Below are 20,362 nucleotides of genomic sequence, written 5' to 3' on the forward strand. Positions count from 1 at the left end.
ATTTGTAGAGGGAGAAATTAGATTACTAGTTGCCCAGTGCAGGATGGATGCAGAAACTCAGTGGGGAGAAGGGAGCTAATATACAGGATTTTTTTTTTTAGATAAAACTCATTGTTATGTTGGATGCACAAATCTGTGAATTTACAAGGAAATACTTAATTTTAAATAATAATTGATGAATCGTACGGTATTTGGATTATACTTCAACAAAGTTTTACAAGATATTCCTTGAACCACGATATTCAAAAATGCTATTTGCATTGTACAGTCACTTCATCTCTTATTCTGTGTCAAGGTCCCTGTAGGACTCTGTCACTTGCCACTGTTCTTGACACTATTATAAAATAGGTTACATAAAACAGGGTACTTGCAAGGTCATAATCTGAGGTGGATGACAGCGAGTATAAACATACAAGAAACATCAAACATCCTTGAGTAAATATGAAGTAATCGAACTTTGTTTGTCTTCTTGCCATCCATGGACTCAGGATGTTCATATAATGTATTTACTTTGAATTGAAGGAGTTATGTTTTAACTTGATTGATTTATCTCTGTATATAAGTATGAGGAAGAAACAGTGACTTGAAAAGAATTATCACATTGCACCAGGATGGCTCTGAAATGGACATCAGTTCTTCTGCTGATACATCTCAGTTGTTACTTTAGCTCTGGGAGTTGTGGAAAGGTGCTGGTGTGGGCCACAGAATACAGCCTTTGGATGAATATGAAGACAATCCTGAAAGAGCTTGTTCAGAGAGGTCATGAGGTGACTGTACTGGCATCTTCAGCTTCCATTCTTTTTGATCCCAATGATGCATCCACTCTTAAATTTGAAGTTTATCCTACATCTTTAACTAAAACTGAATTTGAGAATATCATCATGCAACAGGTTAAGAGATGGTCAGACATTCGAAAAGATAGCTTTTGGTTATATTTTTCACAAGAACAAGAAATCCTGTGGGAATTATGTGACATATTTAGAAACTTCTGTAAAGATGTAGTTTCAAATAAGAAACTTATGAAAAAACTACAAGAATCAAGATTTGACATCATTTTTGCAGATGCTTTTTTCCTTGTGGTGAGCTGCTGGCTGAGCTATTTAACATACCCTTTGTGTACAGTCTCTTCTTCACTCATGGCTACACAATTGAAAGGCATAGTGGAGGACTGATTTTCCCTCCTTCCTACATACCTATTGTTATGTCAAAATTAAGTGATCAAATGACTTTCATGGAGAGGGTAAAAAATATGATCTATGTGCTTTATTTTGACTTTTGGTTCCAAATGTGTGATATGAAGAAGTGGGATCAGTTTTACAGTGAAGTTTTAGGTAAGAATTTGAAGCAGAGCTTATATAAAGCCATAAAGTCACGGAAGTGGAGTTTTTGTTAAGTGAATTTATGAAATGAAAATACAAGATGTTCCATCAATCTCACAAATATTATAGAAAAGCTTAAATTATAGGGTCTCTTAAAACCCTGTGGTCATCACTCATACAGAACACCCCAGGAAATCATAAACCTATATATTAGTACACCTAAGACTTTAAGCGATTACACATCTGTTTTACTATATAATGTTTTAGATCTTAAAAACAGTAAAATCCATCAAGTAACATCTTACCCAATGTATAGATTTAGAATGAGTAATTACACGTTTTTCTACAACTATCTATAAAATGGCAGAAATTTTTCCTTGTAAACCTCAGTTTTCTTATTTAGAAATTAAAAGATATTCCCATGTTACCAGAAGGTTTCCTTCACAGTAGAGAGAGATAATTTCTACATCTCAGATGCAAAAATCAATAAGGGTAATTTGAAGTTTCTAATGTTTCTATACTCCCTCACTAAAAAATTGGAATTCATTCATTTGAAGTCCAATTATCTTGTTGAAGTGTGAAGGTTGTTAGATCTATATAGTTTATTTGAAACTATGTCTCTTTATTAAAAAATATGAGACAGATTAAGTTTGAGTACAGATCACTATTTCAATAATTTCTCAAAAATATCTAGCTATAATTTACAAATATATTTACTTAAAAGATAATATTATTAAGATCTTAGCTCAAATCCAAATGAGTAGTTGGTACAAGGATTTCTGCCATACTCTCAAAATAGTCCAGAGTTCACTTGAAGAACCAAAGATAAAAGGATTAACTTAATGTGTTGTGTAAACTAGACTGTTAGAAAATTGGTTTTATGGGTACAGTAGAATTAATTGATTATGGAGCTCAAAGAGTTGTTTAAATATCTATATGCTACTATTGAAGCTTTAAAGAGAAAATAAATTGATGTTTAATTATCTATGACTTATTTTAATAATTGTGAGTATACTGACTTGACATTAGAGATGTCGCTTAACCTCATAATTCTTCCACTACTTTGCCTTTCTTATAAATAAACATGTGCAAAATATATAATACATAAAAAATATATTATTCATATATATGAATGTATGTATATATTTTTCAAAGCACACAAACTTTACCTACATCTTTGCCTACATTATTCTAACCCCTTTCAGAAAGTTATGTAAAGTAATTATCTTATGTCATCCACTTTTTCTTTTCTTTATTCCTCTCAGGAAGACCCACTACCTTATTTGAGACAATGGGGAAAGCTGACATACGGCTTATGCGAAACTCCTGGAATTTTCAATTTCCTCATCCATTCTTACCAAACGTTGATTTTGTTGGAGGACTCCACTGCAAACCTGCCAAACCCCTACCTAAGGTAAACATACTTTCGTTGGTTTTATTTTGTTGGCTTCGAAGTTTCAGTAGAAATGAGTCTATAGTCTTCATTCAGAATGTCTGACTTACACTGAAAGAAAGATGGGAAGTAGGTGGTGTAAAGCAGATACCAATTAGAAACTCATGTATATGTTAATACCATCACACGTATGTGAGTTTTATGCATATTACAAATAGAGAGGAAGAGTAAGGAGACTTTGAAAATAGGGTTGATTAAAGTAAGGTCTTGATTATGCAACACCTAAGAAGGTATTGGTCATTCATTCAAAGAATATTTATAAAGGGATTAGCACAAAACCCAAGTAAGTGCAGAAATTTCAGAGAAGAAAATAGACACAGTTTCTGTCCCCACATATCTTACATTCTACTTTGAAATATAGAAAAGTAATTAATGAAAATGTTATAAAAAACTATTATCTCAAGGAAAAACCCAATGTCAAGAAAGCATCAGTGGAGATAATAGAAAGTATCCTGGAGTCACTGATTAGTAAGATGAGGGCTACACAATATGCAGGAATAGGTAAAATAATGATGGGGAGAGGCAGACAAAAAGGGAAAGCAGATAAAGTGGTCAGGACAGTTCTCAAGTCCTCAGGTTTTGTTTTCAGGGAATGACTAAGAATCAGATGATACTAAGAGGTAAATTAGAGCCAGATACATATTAGGAGTGGAAATATTTGTTAAGAATATTGAAAAACTACTAAAAAGAGTTAAGAAATAAATATATATGAAATTATTCTCTTTTTTAAGAAAAGCCTCCAAGATATTCAATGGATTAAATTACAGAAGGGCCACACTGTAAAGAGCCAACCATTCAGGAAATTTTGCATGGATTCAGGTAGCAGATGATGGAAAAGTGGACTAGAATGTTGATAGAAATCATTATGCCCACATTTACAGAAATAGTGCCAACTTCATATTGTGTTGTGTGGAAAAAATATTAAAACAGACAAAACACTTAAAATGTCTGTGGCATACAGTCAGTGACTCAGAAATGTTATTAATTTTGCAATTATGGTTATTTTATTACTAATACTACTAACTGCTTAACATGTGCAAGTCACTTGAGATATCATTCCTCATTTAAGAGAACCAGATTATTCAGCACATCAAGGTTATATACTCTTGGAAAGTCATAGATGACAGATACCCTGTGGACTTGATTAAAATTAGACATATCAATTGTGACAACAAGTTGAGCTAGTTGAAATTCTAAAATTCTACCATAAGTAATAAGGATCTTCACCAGTATTCCAGCTTAAAACACTTCCTCAACAATATAACTGTGTGCCTTAAATATGTGCAGACAAACCCAGGGTTCACTTGACTTTAATAAAGCATTTAAATCATTTCTGCATTGAGATCCCAGAATTTTACATTTTAGAGCATAAACATACCCTATTAGAGCAGATGATGTCTGCCTTGTGACAAGCAACTCAGTAAAGCTTCCTGGGGGAACTTGTCTCAACATCATAGGTGCCTGACAGAGAAGCACAGAGATAGTGAACAATGCACGTATAATAAAGACCAAATAATTTCTACCACTTGTAGCTGAATAGTGCCCTTAGTTTCAATATGAAAAAAAATTCTGTCAGCATATAAGATTATATTCCTTTTGAAAGAACACAAAAATCTCATATATTTTAAATTAATATCACATTTTAAGACATATGTACAAAGTAAGCCTTCTTCAATGCATTATTACTCAACCTCTTAAAAGAACATGTTTGCTTACATAAAACTGAGATGTTATTCCATTGTTAAAACTCACTATCTATGTTTAATGCAAATTGTATGGGCTTTATATAGTCACTTTCTCAAGAGACAAAAGCTGAGGTAAAGACTAATGAAAAATCTATGTCACTCTACACTACTCTTGAAAGATTTCCCCATTCACATTAAGGGAAACTGACAGTGCGAATAGGAGGAGGAAGAGAGTAGGAGGTGTAAAAGGACAAGAAAAAAGGTTGACTAGTAGTACAATAGTGGTAATTACTAATACTAGGTCTTGTTATTAACTTGCAGAAAGCTTTGAATGCAAGTCAACGGTTATGAAGCCAGTTATTTAACTGTTTATTATGTAAAATAATTGCTAACACAGGTTGCTTTCTTTTCAATTATATATTACATTCTCAGATAATTTCTATATATTTTAAGAGAATAAGACACGTGACAAAATGCATCGTGTTTTAAAAATGCATATTGTTATTAATTTTATAATATATTCACATGAAATCATAAAAAAAATCAAGGTGCACCTATTAAACCTTATGGAAAATATTCACAAAATTAACATTAGAAGTAATCCAAAATCTTACATGAAAGAATGATTAAAACTTATGTGCATACAATAGCATTAAAATAATTTTATCAATGAAATGTTCAATTACACCATCAGCCATAATACAAATAGAGTTAGAAAATGATAAATATAACAAGGTGGCAAGTTTTTGCAGGATAAAATGTATATACAATAAGATTAAAATTTTCTCAATAAGTGTCACATGTATACATTGACCTATATAAATAGGACAAAATCCATAATAGAAAAACATATTTTCTATAAATAATATCTCTAGGTAGAAGTTTTAGAAAAATTATTTTTAAAAAACTTTTCATACTTTTATACAATTTCTTACATTAATTTTGTATTATTTTTATAATATTATCACTAAAGGAGAAACAACCAGTCCATATCAGTGATGAATCTCTAAACAGAGGTTAGATTCCTTCAACACTGGGTAGAAAAACAAGGCTGTGATATCAAGCCAGTGAGATGAAACACTGAAAACAAGTTACATTAAATGTGGCTACAGGTGACTGCAATCACACACAACACCTAGAAGCCCCAGGTATTACGTGGAATAGTAGTACAAGGACTCTCACGTTAACGTAAGATTAAAAATCATACTTTAAAAAACGCTCTGCCATATGTGGTCCACTGTTTACATTTAGACATTTTTTTCTTTGTTTTGTTAAAAACCATTTGGAAAAGTTTTACCCCAATGATTAAATCTGAAAATATTTAAATTTAAATATTGGTATACATTGGGGAACTCAAGTCAGAATAATTCTCAATCAGTTGCAGCCAAGCACATCTTCACCAGGAGTGTAATGTGGTGTGCGTGAGCTACTCAAAAGAGAGGCAAGATCTCCCCTGCAGAAAGGCCTGGTGGCCTCTTCTATTCTGGTGCAAGTGCTGCCTCTGAGACACAACAAAGTGATGATGAGACTTCCTCACATGCAGTTATAAACAGCACATCAATTTAACAGTGTGATTTCAGGGCAATAGGTGCTCCACCTGAACAATAACCTGAAAGGTACAATTATTCAACAACTAACTATAAACTCTACAATTCTGTGTGATAAATGAGACTCTCAGGACTGATTCATAAAAATTCCATATCACAGTACAAGACTCAGGAATGTCAGTGATTCTTAACCACCAGCTTTTATTTTCATTTTTTGAAAAACTACTGGAAAACTCTGACAAACTTTAAGTGAAGCATAAAGCATTGTAGAGGAACATAAATGTAGATATCAAATTATCCCAACTGTGAATAGCTTTTCCTCAGTGCTCATATTTAGGGAAGTAAACCAATAATGGCTTCAAACTAAAAGAATTCTACAGAAAACCTGCCTGAAATAAACACAAGTGATTTAGTAGAACAAAAATATAGGATTAAAGCCTAGTGGTGCCACTTTTCCAAGAACTTACATTAGTAATTATAGTATTATAAGTGAAGAGTCTGGGTATTTTTTTAACATTATCTCCCTGACTACAATGTAATAGCTCCATTTCTTTTCTCCACTACACACATGTAGACACATACATACCTATACACACATATTTACACAAATATCCTTAACAGAGGCCAACTATCTCAAACATCTTCTTGCAAAGAAACTGAGTGATTGAGTCAGTTAAAAAGTATTATTTACTCCAATAATTCCTCAAAATACTTGATTTTCTCTCTTTAATATTTGGTACAAATTCTTTCAGTAGTGCCTGCTGTGGTGATACTCTTTTGTGATGAAACAATTTTTTTTCACAGGAAATGGAGGAGTTTGTACAGAGCTCTGGAGAAAATGGTGTTGTGGTGTTTTCTCTGGGGTCAATGATAAGAAACATGACAGCAGAAAGGGCCAATGTAATTGCAACAGCCCTTGCCAAGATCCCACAAAAGGTAAGATAAAGTGCCTTACTGGTGTGGAAAACTACTGAAAGAGGCTTGAGATCTATATAGAAAGAATATTAAGAGTAGATTGAACTCTTTACAGCCAAATACAGCCTTAAATATGCTTGTATAGCTTCCACCGACACAAGTAATAGTTGTGCCTCAGACTTAGTGGTTACATGTGGCCCTGGGGGAGTTACTGCCCTTGGTACGCCTGAGTGGTTCCTTTAGTACCAATGGGAACTCAGTACCCCGTATGTATCCACAAAAGGGAACTTGAGACTCATGGTTATTTTTAATTTCTGATATTAGCAGTCATACATACTGCTGAAATTAACTCAATATATTTCAGGTAGGTGAAAATGGTGCTTAATGTAGTCTTTAGAATGACTTTTAGGTGTTTTCAACTAAAAATATATATCCAGAACTGTGTCTTTGTAGAAATACAAGGAAGACTTATGATCATTTTCTTCAAAGCTGTTTTCCTAATCTCAGCAGTATCCAATGAGTGAAGAAGATTTGACTTACTCTTGGGCCATCTCTATTACTTATTGTACTCTGGAAGCTCTTGGTGAATGTTTACAATTAAGGAATGTACTATTTCTGTTTGTACTTTAAGTCAAATGCTTATGTGAAATATGTGACAACAAATAGAGAACACTGCCTGAAGCAGGAAGATGAAAGAGAAAGGATGGAGATGGATCCCGACCTGAAGGTGGATCCTGTCCAGTATAAAATGTGGCCCCACAAGGACTCAGCACTAACTACCAGATTAACAACTCCTCCCAATGGAGGCAGCAGAAGGAAATCTAGAAAGGAGTCAAACAGAAGGAAGCCAAGCGGGGGAACAGGTTCAGATGTCCCCTCCATAGAACATAGTAGGAATATATTTTCTTCTATATAAAATAAACCAGGGACCTTTGTGTATTTGTGAATTACTTTTTAATTTCGTATCTGATAAAGCTTTCTTGTAATGACCTCTAACTTTTTGCTGAAACCTGAGTTACTTTAACACTGATGTAGCAAATAAAAGTTAAACACTGTAAATTATTGTTCAGTTTGTGAGGACTGCTTTGGAGTTTCAAAATTAGTAACTTAAACATAAAAATGTCTTGGCTATAGCAGAACATATTAATCACTGTTGTCAAAGTTTGTAGCACGTTGTCTAAGTGTTAATAATCAGTTGACCAAATTCAGCAAAATACAATTTTGAGTTTATTCAACAGCTTTATTTGTATTCATGATACCAACAGGTTCCTCATTTCTAGGCCAAAAAAAAATCCATAATTAGGAATACTGGTAATATTCTGAATTTGTGTCAAAAATTGTCACTTGAAATTTTTCTTGGAAGTAGTGCTTGATAATTTGTAATTCCAATGAAGTTATACATAAAACCCTGGCAGCATTTATTTATTTCTTATAAGTAGCTTATTTTATAGACTTGCTATTTTGTCAATCAAAGGACAACAGGCTCTAATATAATAATCTACCGACAAGTAGATATATTTAAACTACTTCTCTTATTATTCAAAAACAAATGAATACACTGCAATTAAATTTGGAGATGAAAACGATATAAAATACATAAAAAACGTATAGGTCATTACTAAATAGTTACTGTTTTATTACACTAGAATTACAATGACTCCCTATAATTTTTTATACTTTTTTTAGAATATTTTTATTTTTTAAATTAAATTAATTTAACTTTTAATTTTTACTTTTGAGTTCAGGAGTACATGTGCAGGTTTTTTACATAGGTAAACTTGTGTCATGGGGGTTTGTTGTACTAATTGTCTCATCACCCAGGTATTAAGACTAATATTCATTTATTATTTTACCTGATCCTCCCTTTCCTCCCACCCTCCACCCTCCTATACATCTCAGTGTATGTTGTTGCCATCTATGTGTCCACATGTTCTCATCTTTTAGCTTCCACTCATAAGTGAGGACATGTCACATTTGGATTTCAATTCCTATGTTAGTTTTCTAAGGCCAACGGCCTCCAGCTCCATCCTTATCTCTGCAAAATACATATTTTTGTTTTTTTATGGCTGCAAAATATTCTGTAGTGTCTATATGCCATATTTTCTTTATTCATTCCATAATTGATGGTCATTTAGGTTGACTGCATGTCCTTGTTATTGTGAATAGTACTGCAACTAACATATATGTTCATGGATCTTTATAAAAGAACAAGTTATAGTCCTTTGGTTATATACCCAGTAATGCGATTGCTGGGTTTCATGGTATTTTTGCCTCTAGGTTTCTGAGGAATGGCCACACTGTCTTCCACAATGGTTGAACTAACTTACATTCCAACCAACAGAGCATAAGCATTCCTTTTCTATACAGCCTTGCCAACATCATGATATTTTTTGAATTTTTAATAATGGCCATTCTGACTGGTGTGAGATGCTATCTCTTTATGGTTTTGATTTGAATTTCTCTAATGATCTGTGATGTTAAGTTATTTTTCTTCATATGATGGTTGGCCGCAGGTAGGTCTTCTTTTAAAAAGTGTAACAATTTTTTAAATACTTGAACTTTTCATTGATAATCTTATTTTTCTAAGGTACTATTTTGGAAAATCATGGTTTCTTATATATCTAAATCATTATAAAAGTTAAGAAAATAAAATGTGAGTATTCTTTTTACATCAGTCTTTGAGTAGATTTATTTACTAACATCCCTTGATCTCATTCCTACCCTTTTTACAGTTCTAACATTCTACAATTTTTGAGTTCCACTCATGGAATAAGATATTCTCTTTACTGTAACAGGTTCTGTGGAGATTTGATGGGAATAAACCAGATGCCTTAGGTCTCAATACTCGGCTGTACAAGTGGATACCCCAGAATGACCTTCTAGGTAACACTCTGGTGAACAAATACTGGATATATTAGTAACTGCACATTAGAGTGTTAATAGTTCATCTTGAAACATGCTTATTGAATATTTCTTATAGGAAAACAAAAAGGAACTTCTTTATATTTATTTTCCAGTCCTAGGGGGAAAAGGATATGCTATAATTGTTGGCATTTTATGATATACACTCACATTCTTTATGGTCAGAATCAGAGAGAATCTTTATTTCAGGTGTTATTATATCTCACAGAATTTTTCAGTATCTTTCTGGGCTCTCTCTCTGTCTCCTATTTCTACAACTTTACACCTGTTTTCTCCTCTCCTGCAGGGTTATTTCAAACGCCACTAAATATAATAGCTCTTCTATCATCAGTGACTCTGTATTTTCTGGAGGACTAAATTCCTAATCTTAATCTTAAAGTAATGACACATTTCATGATGAAGTGTAACCTGTCTTTCCTCAATCCTAGCACTACCAACAACCCACTGCCTGCTGCCTTGCACACCCCACATATCACACTCTGTGACTGTACTTAAATTAACACTTCGTTTCATGCCTCTTTGCTGTCCTCATTTATGCACATTTAAAAAATCTAGAATGCACTTTTCATTAGTGCAACTGGAAATCTTGCATTACGTTTTGCAGTCTGAAGTCACACACACCATATAGCCTTCAGTTACATCTCCTAAACAAGCACGTGTTTTTTTCGTCTGAAGTCTGAAAAGTAATAGCAAATTAGTTCAATGTGTTATCTAGAAAACACTGTCACTTTCAGAACCTTTCATTGTGCATCTCATTTTATTCCTATGAATAATTTTGCTAAAATTCATCCAATCCTAGGTCATCCAAAAACCAGAGCTTTTATAACTCATGGTGGAGCCAATGGCATCTATGAGGCAATCTACCATGGGATCCCTATGGTGGGCATTCCATTGTTTGCCGATCAACCTGATAATATTGCTCACATGAAGGCCAAGGGAGCAGCTGTTAGATTGGACTTCCACACAATGTCGAGTACAGACTTGTTGAATGCACTGAAGACAGTAATTAATGATCCTTTGTGAGTAGAACAATATTTTTCACTAGGTGGTATTTGTGGATAGCTTCTCTTGTCAATAGTGAGCATGAGTTTCATCCTTTTTATAAGAGAGTAATTTTGCAAGAATTTAAATAATTTAACCAATCTGAAATTTGCTTTGCTTTTTATTTGTTATTTAAAAATTGTGTTTGAACCCCATATATCTAATGAGTAACCAGTTAGTGAAACAATTTTATAAACAAAAATAATTTTAAAATGATATAGATAATATAAAAAATACATTTCTTAAAATTTTAACATAATGAATCCATAGTATAAAGGAAGAATAAACTTGAAATAATATAACAAAATGTTTTAATTCAATATCCAAAATGTCTTAGAATATAACTATTTTCTTGCTGAAAAATTAATTTTTATTATCATTAATGTTACTGACTTGAAAATGAGATTTAATTTTGATATCTTAAAATCCACTTATTTATGCCATAAAATCCAAATATTTTACTATGTTTAGAGTCATGAAACTATCACCATTATATAATTTTAGAACATTTTTATCAACACAAAAGAAACTTCAATGACAGCAAAATCACTTCTCTTGACTGCTTAGTCCTAGACTAACACCATTTTTTTTCTTTCTCTATAGATTATTCTCTCTAGGTATTTCATATAAATGGAATCATACTGTCTTGGGTGCTGTGTAAATAACATTTCACCTAGCTTAATTTTTTGTTGTTTTTTTATGGTTTTTATTTTAATTCATATTGTTGTGTATTTTAATACATTTCCTTTACACTTATATGATATTTTATAGTATGGATATGTCATAATTTATTTGTTCGTTTGTCAATTCATTGGCCTTTTGATTGTTTCCAATTGTGGATACTAGGAATACTGATATACATGTCTTTGCATAAACGTGTTTTCCTTTCTTTTGGGTTGATACTATAAGTGAACTGCTGCCTCATGTGAGAACTGTATGTTTATGAAGAACTGCTAAACTGTTTTCCAAAGTACTTGTTCCATTCATCACTACCATCATCAGTACAACATGGTTCCAATTCCTCCACATTGTTGCCAAACCTTTTATTTTCTGTCTCTGTTACAGCCTTCTTAGTGGGTGTAAATGATCTCTCATCCTGGTCTTGGATTGCATTTTCATTACTGCTGAAGATGTTGAGAATCTTTATATGTGCTTATTGATCATTCATATATCTTCTTAGAAAACATGTCTACTCCAATGCTTGGAATATTTTTAACTTTCCTATTTGTCTTATTAAGTTTTAAGAACTATTTATATATTATGGGTCAAATCAGATAAATAATTTTTAAATACTTTTTCCCATTCTGGGTGCACTAACTTTTTACTTTTTGATGATGGTCTTTGAAGCACAAAAAATATAATTTTAAGTTAAATTTTTAATAACTGATTTTGTTCACACCCCAAAGATGACAATGTGAAAAATTCCTTGCAAAGTCCAGCTACCATCAATTCAGCATTTATAACTACTCTCAATAAAGTTTTTGTGTAAGGAGGGTATCATCTAAAGGAATACTTTAAAAATACTTTATCCCAAAGAAAATAGAAGCATAACAAATGATCAATATACCTTTAAAGAAGATGGGAAATAATTGAAAAGCAACACAAACCAGCTTGGACAAATAGAAAAGAAATATAAAACAAAGTGGTAGATTTAAATGTGATTATACAAATACTTTCACTCAATCTAAACAGACTTTTAATAAAAGAGCAAATAATGAGTAAGGACAGAAAACATTTGAAGAACGCAGTTAACAAATGGAATCTTAAAATGTAAAATGATATACACACACACATATACATATATAATACACATATATGTATTGTATATACCAGATTGAAGACACATTTTCCTAGAGTACGTCAAATAGTTAATTGTTACTTGTAGTGATATGTGGTGGGCAGTAAGTCAAGACTTAGGAAATATAAAAAGATTCAATATCATGACGACTATATGATCCAGCCATAGTGGAAATAAGGGAGGCTAAAAATACTATTACTAAAATATCTTTAAATTTTGGAAATTAACAAAATACACTCCAAAAAAATTTAAAGTCAAGAAGTAAATCATAAGTATGCATGCACTTTTATCTCAGCAATTCTACTCTCAATTATATACCCAACAGATATAATTAAATATATAAATCTAATGCTATATAGAAGAGTGTTCATGACAGAATTATCAACAGTGTCCAAAACTTATTAGCCACCCAAAGATCTGATCATCATAAAATGAAGACATCATCTGTGGTTTATCAATCAACAGAATATACATAGCAATGGAATTACCTAAGAACTGCTACATTAAAGAAAAAGACACTAATGAGTACATATTATATAATTCAATTACATAAACAAGCAAAACTAATGTTGTATTCGAAGTCAGGCTAATCCTTAGTTGGAGGACAAAAGTAGTCACTAAATGGTTCAGAAAAAAGAGTCATTCTAGGCAGGTTGTGATAGCCTATACCATGACCTGAACAGTAGTTAAATTGGTATCTTCACCTCAAGATAATGTTCAAGATGATCTTCCATTTTTGAACTATTCACTTAGTGTATGTATATTTATCTTTTGTATTTTATATTCAAATATATATTTTGTGAGATATGTAAATCATTTACAAAATTCTAGGAATCAAATAGAAAATAAGCCCAGAAAATAGAGAAAATCCTAGAGGCTCCATCATAATCTGGCCAGTAAAAGCCTCTCTTAGAGGTAACACTTAGAGGGAAGCCACAAAAAGGGAGAGATGCATGCCTTGGGTTGTAGCAAGAAAGAATATCTCATGTACACCATAAATATATACACTTAATATGGACCCACAAAAACTTAAAATTAAACAATTAAAAACCAATTAAAATGCCTTATATTTTCTCTGCTTGAAAAGAACTAAGTTTCTCCCCTGGCCTTCCATTTCTACTTTAAAAATATTTGTCAATTAGAAAAGTCCAGTTTAAAAGCCAAACTATCTATGATGACTCAAATTAAAATATACAAATTCTCTGTCAATTCTTCGACATTTACTTTGAATTATTTGACACTTTAAAAGCATTTCATAGACTTGATATCTACAGGCAAATTAACTTGCTTTCTGTGTTGGTATCTTTATTTTTATCCTTCAGATATAAAGAGAATGTTATGAAATTATCAAGAATTCATCATGATCAACCAGTGAAGCCCCTGGATCGAGCAGTCTTCTGGATTGAATTTGTCATGAGCCACAAAGGAGCCAAACACCTTCGAGTTGCAGCCCGTGACCTCACCTGGTTCCAGTACCACTCTTTGGATGTGATTGGGTTTCTGCTGGCCTGTGTGGCAACTGTGACATTTATCATCACAAAGTGTTGTCTGTTTTGTTTCTGGAAGTTTACTAGAAAAGTGAAGAAGGAAAAAAGAGATTAGTTATGTCCGACATTTGAAGCTGGAAAACCTGATAGATGGGATGACTTCAGTTTATTCCAGCAACAAAGATTGTGATGCAAGATTTCTTTCTAACTATGACAAAAAAAAATCTTTTGAAATCTACCTTGTCAAATAAAAATTTGTTTTTCAGAGATTTACCACCCAGGTAATGGTTAGAGATATTTTGTGGCAATGAGGAAAACACTAGGGAAAATAAAAAATAATATAAAGCCATATGAGCTCATATTGAAATTTGTTGCACTTATATTGAGATTTGTTGTTTTAATTCACGTTACATGAAAAAAATTTTACTCAGCTTAACTATATTTCACACATTTTATATAAACACAAGAACATTAAGAAGTCTACTGACAGTATCAGTACTGTTTTGCACATACTCAGAATAATTTGCTTCATTTTGAACAGAATTCTGTTGTTTTAACTGTTGCTAAAGAAACTATTACATAGTTAAATTGTATAGAAAGTCTCTCTCTTCCTTTGATATTTTGAGATATGTAGTATTGCCTCCCTTTTATGCTGCATGCAGCTTTATTGTAACATTTTTGCTAAAAATGATGGCCAAATGTTTACTGTTCTAAGAGCTTAAGTCATTTCTCAGTGGAAACTATGTGGAATTAGAAATATAGCCACTGTTACCTGCTTCCTACTGTAAAATTGAACTATTTTGCTACATCTTTGGTCTCATGAGCAAGTCATATTTTTTCCGTATATTTAAAAGTATTTATCTGGTTGATTTTATTCTCATATTTTTAATTACTTCAATAGTTATTTGGGAACAGGTGGTGTTTGATTAGATGGATAAGTTTTTTAGTGGTAATTTCTGAGGTTTTGGTGCACACATCATGTGAGAAGTGTACCTTGCCCTGAATGTATAGTCTTGTATCCCTCACCCCCTCCCACCCTCCCATCTGAATCCTTAGGGCCCATTACACCATCCTTATGCCTTTGCATCCTAATCGCTTAGATCCCACTTATAAGTGACGATTTACGATGTTCAGTTTTCAATTCCTGAATTACTTCACTTAGAATAATGCTCTTCCACTTCATGCAAGTTGCTGTTAATGCCATTAGTTTGTTTCTTTTCATGGCTTAGTAGTATTCTATGGTGTAGTATGTAAATGCATGTGTATATATATATATGTGTGTGTGTGTGTGTGTGTGTGTGTGTGTGTGTCTGTATCAGGGGAACCTGCCCTCAATATTTCGATGTAGGTTCCTTCTATTTTCCATAAGTGTTGGCCAGCTGAGAAATAAAGATAAAGAGTACAAAGAGAGGAATTTTACAGCAGGGCCACTGGGGATGACATCACATATCCGTAGGACTGTGATGCCTACCAGAGCATCACAGAGCCCCTTTGTCTTGGCCAATTTCTGCCATTTAGAAGGAGTGTATTTACCCAATGCCTGTTTCTTCATTGTATCTAGAAAGTAACTAACTTGCTTTTGTTTTTTAGGCTCATAGGCAAAAAGGACTTGCCTTATCCCAGATGAGACTTTGGACTGTGGACTTTTGAGTTAATGCTGAAATTAGTTAAGACTTTGGGGAACTGAAGGGAGTGCATGATTGGTTTTAATATGTGAGGACCTGATATCTGGAAGGGGCCAAGGGAAGAATTACATGATTTGGCTGTGTCCTCACCCAAATTTCATCTTGAGTTGTAGCTCCCATAATTCCCACCTGTTGTGGGAGGAACTTGGTGAGAGGTAATTGAATCATCATAGCACATCTTTCCATGATATTCCCATGATAGTGAGTAAGTGTCTTGAGATTTTATAGTTTTATAAAGGAGAGTTTCCCTACACAAGCCTTCTTGCCTGCCTCCATGTATTACATAACATTGCTTCTCATTTGCCTTTTGTCATGATTGTGAGGCCACCCAAGCCATGTGTAACTGTGAATCTATTAAACCTCTTTCCTTTATAAATTACCCAGTCTCGGGTATGTCTTTAGTAACAACATGAGAATAGGCTAGTACAGTATCCTAAAACTATAAAACCCTAGAACAAAGTCAGGAGAATAGAACATAACTGAACTAAAAAACCTCTGTGCAGCAAAAGTAACTATCAACAGAATAAACAGATGACTTACAGAATGGGCGAATATAATTGTCAACTATGCATCTGATAAAGGTCTAATATCAAAAATCTATAAGGAACTTAAACAAATTAACAAAACACACACAAATAACTCCATTAAAAAATGGGGCAGGGATGTCAAGAAAGAATTCTCAAAAGAATATATACACAGGAATGTTCAAGATGATCAACTAGATGCAGTCAGGAAGTACCACTGCCACCAGGGAAACACCAGGTTTTTTTAATCATACCAACATAATTTGAACAGATCTTTAGAGAGAAAATACTGAATGTGGATGGAGAAAAAAAGTAGTCACTGAGGCTGAAGAGAAAGAAAGCTGAGGACGCTGAATGGGGTGCCTGAATACTACAGCTGGTTCTTTACCCTGAGTGATTTCTAGGGAAAGGTGAGTCAAAGGAATAGTAGACAGCTCCCTCTCACTGTGGACATCTGGAATTCTGGCTAGATGGGGCTCCATACCTTCAAGGACATGTGGACTGGCAGAGGGGTCTCCCAGAGATTGCACAGAGATGGAGCTGCAGACAAAATCCAGGGACCTTTGTGAATAGGTCCTTTACAGAGACAAGACTCCTATATAAGAAAAACTTGAAACAAAGTTGTTGCATTCAACTCCTTGCCTTCAGAGGATGCCCTACTCTGTAACGTCATAGCTTTCAATGAACTATCTTTTCTCACTGCACTCTGTGACTCACCTTGAATTCCTTCCTGTGTGGAATCCGAGAACCTTCTCTCGGTGTCTGAATCAAGGCCCCCTTATCTGGGAACACTTCCAAGGAGACCTTTCTGGCTTTCACTGTTTATCTTAATTTGATGGTTATTAGTCCTCACTTTTCTATTATTTTCTCCCAAGCATTAACTCTGAAGAAAAAAATATTTGCCTCTATTGTGGTCATAATTTCTACTTTTCCCATATTGATACATTTGTGATATATCCTAATAAGTAACACTTTCCCTTTCAAAAGATTACCATCATAATTTGCCATTACTGAAAGTATGAAAAATTTAAATTATCACATTCCAGGGTCTATTTGTGTTCTCCCTACCAATAGTGATAGGATTCTCATTACATCTGGTAGTGAATGATCCAACTCTAAAATCTCATTTTGTTGTCTGTTCTTTTTTTCTGACCTCTCCTGGTAGATATTTTCAAATGCTGGGTGGCTCCAAGAAGTAGACTCTAAGCTGAATATGTTTTTGAGGGAGATAATTCAGGAGTTTTATTGAAAATAACATCTGTGAAAAAGTAGGAAGCAAGACTGGACTGTGGAACAAATTAGGATATAATTCAGTGCAATGGTTTGAATGTTTGAGTGCTCCAAAGATTAATATGTTAAAATTCTTATAACCAAAATGATTGTATTAGCAGACAAAACCTTTTAAGAGGTGTTTAGGTCACGAAGGCAGAGTCCTCTTGAGTGGAATTAATTCCATTCCAAAATTTGCTCACAAGAACTCATTCTTCTCTTTTCCCCATTAAGACATGGTAACGGGCTGCCATCTTGGAGGAATGCCCAATAGCAGCATCTTGATTGTGAAACCTTCAGCCTCAAGAACTGTGACAAATAAATGCTTTTTGTCTACATGCTAGGCAATGTATGGTATTTTTCTGTATAGCACCCTGAGCATGCTAAGACATGCAGTCTCAGCATAGGTTTCATCTCACCCACTGGGAGTTCTGAAGCTAAGTTAGCCCTTCAGAGTTGATCCACATTGAAATGAGGAAGATGGGCCTTTAGTGTCTTACATATGACCAGGCATTGGATATGGGCTGTCTTGGAAAGGTCACTTTATACTAGATACTTTTCAGCAGCGCTGTACTGAGAGAGACAGAGCTTATAGGTGAGGTATGTCAGTTGTTAAACTTCATCAGCTGGAAAGTAATTTCTATATTCCCAAAAGAAAAATCTGGGTGACACATAATGCATGCACTCAAGGACATTAAAAATATTGAACAATATTGCCACTCTGTAGGCAATATTTGCTCAGAAACTGTGTTCCAACATCCTCTTGAGAAAGACTTATCTCATTTCAGGTTAGCAGATTATTAATAGAATAAAAACAAACTTGTCTATTTTGTGACATGCATGTTTTCCTTCCTAATTCTACTTTGATGTAAATTTCTGGTGAGACTTTTTAAAAGTACAAATTACCTGAATTACAAGGCAATCTGTGAAACAAGTTCAGTAGTAAGCATTTAGAAGATAAATACTTTCTAAGAGTGAGAAACATAAGGAATGCTGCAAATATTCAGAAAAAGAAAATATTGTGATTTAGACAAAATATTTTCAAATGAAGCAAAGTAACTGTAATTGTACTTAAAACATATCTGTTTGGATAAAAAGAAAATGAATTTCTATAGTCAGAAAAACAATGTCAAGAAACATGAAATGATGCTAATATCATAATTGTGAAAGTACATAGAGAAAATGAAGACGGTCTATTTGAGAATGTTAAGATAAATAAGAATAGATCACACCCCTGCCTCATTGTTGACACAATGCTGCTTTCTTATACTAGAAACTCTTCATATACAATTAAATTATCTCTTGTTCTGGAGACAGCCACATTTACAATAAGAATGAAATTGATTATTCACACACGCAAACACAAAATCTTTCATCCTTTTCTTTATTCACTTGCTTTCCAAAACCTCTATTGTCAATACTTAAATCATTGTGACATTGATTGATATTGATATGTACCCAGTTAGAGAAAGTTATAAAGAAAGATAGCATTTTAACAAGTTGTCTAAGAAATGGGCTTTTTTTTTTCTTTTGCTGAGAGTTGTATTCTAGCTCTGAGTCCTGTGAGAATGTGCTGGTGTGGCCAATGAAATACAGTCTTTGTATCAATTTAATGTTGATACTTGATGAACTTGCTCAGAACACCATGAGGTAACTGTGCTTGTCACCTTCAGCTTCCATCCTCATTGATTCCAACAATCTGCTGTTAAATTTGAGGTTTATCCCACATCTTTTACTGAGAGTGAACTTGATTTCATTTTTATGAAGTTGATCAAGATGTGGACATATAAGTTTCCAAAGAGTACATTGTTGGCATATGATTCAAAGATTCAAAAACTACATATCATGAATGTTCTGATACTGTTCAAAAGCTCTTTGAATATGCTGTTTTGAACAAGAAAATTATCAGGAACAACAAGATTCCAGAATTTATGTCATTCTTGCAGATGTCAGTTCTCAGTAGTGAGCTGCTATCTGAACAACTTAGTCTGTTAAACATTTGATATACATTTGGTCTACTATCATCAATTTACAGCTGGCAGTATGTACCAAGAACTCTGTGGAGGACTTACATTACCTCCTTCTGATGTAACTGTTGTCATATCAGAACTTAGTACAAAAATACATTTGTAGAAAGGTGAAAAGTCTGTTGCATTTTCTTCATTTTGACTTTGTATTTGAGATTTTTAACAAAAAGAAGTGGGATCAGTTTTACAGTGAAGTATTAGGTAAGTTAGTGTTTAATTTATTCACTTTTCCCTCCAATATGTGGAAAAGAACCTTCCTTTTTTGTGTCTGTTGGAGTGTGTTTATAAATTAAAATAAAAAATAACCTTTTTGGTTATGTGAAAGACAAGGGTGGGCAAGGTTGTGGAGACATTGAAACCCTCATACATTGTTGGTGAGAATAGAATATCATTCACCCACTGTGAAAAAGTCTAGCAGTTCCTCAGAAGGTTACACTTACATTTACCACATAATTCAGTAATTGCCTTTCTAGGCATATCCCCAAGAAAAATAAAAACATGTCCACAGAAATCATGTACATCAATGTTAATCAATGCTATTCATAATGGCCAAAAGTGGAAGAAAATCAATATCCATCAACTGATAAATGAATAAATAAATTGTATTTATAAATAGCATCTGATACTATTTGGCAATAGACACGAAGTCCTTATTTACACTATTCTGTGGATGGTCCTTTAAAAACATTA

General features: G+C 33.4%; 1 pseudogene; it reads left to right on the plus strand.

Annotated features, from left to right (window-relative positions):
- Positions 1–611: 611 nt before the first annotated feature.
- LOC115934350 (UDP-glucuronosyltransferase 2B11-like) lies at positions 612–14,573 on the plus strand (annotated as a pseudogene).
- Positions 14,574–20,362: the final 5,789 nt, after the last annotated feature.

The sequence above is a fragment of the Gorilla gorilla genome, chromosome 3 (assembly GCF_029281585.2).
Source record: "Gorilla gorilla gorilla isolate KB3781 chromosome 3, NHGRI_mGorGor1-v2.1_pri, whole genome shotgun sequence".
Classification (NCBI taxonomy): Eukaryota; Metazoa; Chordata; class Mammalia; order Primates; family Hominidae; genus Gorilla; species Gorilla gorilla.